The sequence below is a fragment of the Trachymyrmex cornetzi genome, unplaced genomic scaffold (genome assembly GCF_001594075.2).
Source record: "Trachymyrmex cornetzi isolate Tcor2-1 unplaced genomic scaffold, Tcor1.1 scaffold392, whole genome shotgun sequence".
Classification (NCBI taxonomy): Eukaryota; Metazoa; Arthropoda; class Insecta; order Hymenoptera; family Formicidae; genus Trachymyrmex; species Trachymyrmex cornetzi.
In genome coordinates, this window is record NW_017298663.1 from 591,456 (window position 1) to 594,667 (window position 3,212).

Genomic DNA, 3,212 nt, shown 5'->3' on the forward strand with positions numbered 1-3,212 from the left:
CTCCGTGTATTGTAGACAGGCCTGTAAACAAAGCCTCAGGGGCGTTATTAATTTGATTGAGTGGCGGGGACAGCTAGGCAAACGTTAGACGACCCCCCACTTAATCAACTCTTAATGAAAAAATTCTGGAATAATGCGCTATTTATGCGCTACCCATATCGGCAAAAAAAATTTTTGCGAGATCTTAAAGGGTGCTTTCCAATTGCTTGACATATGAAAGGCCCGTCTACAATACACGGAGTAAGAAGTAAGAGTAAGAAATTGACCAATCACAGTCGATTATTCTTCTCACATTCGACTGTGATTGGTCAATTTCTTACTCTTACTTCTTACTCCGTGTATTGTAGACAGGCCTGTAAACAAAGCCTCAGGGGCGTTATTAATTTGATTGAGTGGCGGGGACAGCTAGGCAAACGTTAGACGACCCCCCACTTAATCAACTCTTAATGAAAAAATTCTGGAATAATGCGCTATTTATGCGCTACCCATATCGCAAAAAAAAATTTTTGCGCTCTTCCGTTTAGCTAAAAAAAAAATTTTTTTGTGACGGGGCTGAGTAATTAAGCAGTAAGTCAGCCCCCCCCACACTTTAAAAACAACCGATTTGGAAAATTAAATAAATTTAATTTATTTAATATATTTAATTTATAAATTTATAAATAAATTTAATTTATTTACAGGATTTATGCGCTATTTATGCGCTTTTATTTCCAGGCATTTTTGGTCTTTGCGCTGCAACACTTAAGGCACTTCTCTCTTGGAGTCAACAGCCATATTCACCCCTAGTCACGTCTGCATAGCTGGCCCCTCCCCCACTTAACCAAATTTAATGAAAAAATTATGGAATAATGCGCTATTTATGCTCTATATCTGCAAAAAAATTTTTGCGCTCATTCTGTTCGAATGCGAGCTTTAGTGAGCAAACGATGAGCAAACGAATGCAGAAGAAAATATTCGATTTTTTAATAATTTAAATTTCGTATAACTTTTGAACTAATGGTGAGCAGACGAAAATTCCGAAGGAGCAATCGTGAGCAAACGAATGCAAAAAAATATTCCATTTTTTAACATTGGGCGGCACGCTAGTATGAAGTTGGCCCCCCAAAATTTAAATTTCGTATAACTTTTGAACTAAGGGTGAGCAAACGAAAATTCCGACGGAGCAATCGTGAGCAAACGATGAACAAACGAATGCAAAAAAATTATTCGATTTTTAAATTTTGGGGGTACTAGCGTGAAGTTGGCTAGCCAAAATTTAAATTTCGTATAACTTTTGAACTAAGGGTGAGTAAACGAAAATTCCGACGTAGTAATCCTGTGCAAACGATGAGAAAAAAGGAAGCAACATGTACCATGGTAACATTAGCGTTCGATAATAAATAATTGTATTATAAAATTATTTATGGTATTTAACTGAAGAATTCCATCCGCCATATTGATTCAATCATTTTGAATTTTCAAATTTTCAAACCGCCATAATGATTCGGTCATTTTTCTTATTCAAACATTTTGAATCCAGATTCGTAATATTATATTTTATAATGTCTAAAAAGGAGAGTTTAATGGAGCGTAGCGCGCGCAGGGGATGTGGTAGTGTGTATAAAAACGCAAATGATTTGATATTGAATACGGAATGACACGTACGCTTGTATTACATTTTGCCTCTACTTTTAAGGATACCTTTGTATTTCCATGTTTGGCAAAAAGTTTTCCATGTTTGAAAAAAAAAAAATTATTTTTGTTGCACAGTGTGATACGTATAGGAACTCTTTTGCTTACAATAAGCATCTGAATACACTAGCAAAACTTGTCAATTTTGTTACAGAATATATTTTATTTATCATTATTTGAAAGAAAATCTTAGGATGGAAAAAATTGTTTGTATTATATATTTGATCAAACAACCAACATTAGTAAAATATATTTTATCAAGTTTTATGAAATATTTCAACATACATATATATTTATATCTCCCTTTAAGACTTTTTAGAAATAGAACATACGTCGTCTAATTATTTTTAAAGGTTTGATGAATCGTTGATTACAAAAATGAGATTATAAAACATAAAAATTAATGAATCAAAATGACAGATCCAAAGAATAAAAATATTAAATTGTTTAGTATGCTGGTTTTGAAAGAGAAATTATGTAGAAGACAAAAACAATCAGACGTGAAATTCTATTATACGTAAATGTAAAGAGATTATAATAGTATTGTAATATAAATCAATCTATAAGGACTACTTACTATTAAAAAAAAATTTGGAGATGACAAGGCAATAGGAGTCGGACGCGGTAGTCGTTGCGCAAATAATATACAGATATAACACAAAACTCTTTATTACAATAACGCGCTTACATGTTTCGGGCTCATTTTTTAGCCTTCTTCAGAGACATAAATCACCTTTATAGATATAATGTATACGTAATAAATATCTTGTCATAGTGAGCTTCCTCTGCTACACAAAAAAATCCTATAACAAAAGTTAAACTCAGATGAATGTTACAAAGAAGAACAATTTTTAGAATATATCAGAGATGAAATTTTTGGAAAACTTTAATAGACTTAATTCACAGTGAAAGAAAGAAAGCTCACCATGAACGTAAAACACCATATCGCAAACAATAAACAACAATTATCTGGTCAAAAACTAGTTTTTGACTTGTTGGCCAGTCAGGTTAAGTATATTACTTTTTATTTTTAGTTAAAATTCTTTAATTTTAAACTCTAAAGATAACTCGTTATTTAGTTTAAAAGGTAAAAAGGAAATCAGAAAACGATCGATAGTCAAGATAGGAAAACTTCGTTACTATGCAAGGACGACACCGACTAATGTCAGTTTTCTGATTTTCTTTTTATCTTTTAAACTAATAGCGTTTTCGGCCCGGCCAGGTTTGCACCAACCTGGGTTGGATTAATGGCGTTTTGTGCTCTCCTATTGGTAGAGCGGGTGACGTCAACCAATAGGAAAGATTAATCCAATCCAGGTTGGTGCAAACCCGATCGGGCCGAAAATGCTATAAATAACGAGTTTATCTTTAGAATTTAAAATTAAAGAATTTTAACTAAAATTAAAAAGTAGTAGACTTAATCTGACACTGACTCCTATTGCCTTATTATCTCCAAATTTCTTTTGAGTATTGCAATATATTACTAAATAATAATATAATTAATTAGAAGGATCCGATTGTGCACACACACACACACACAC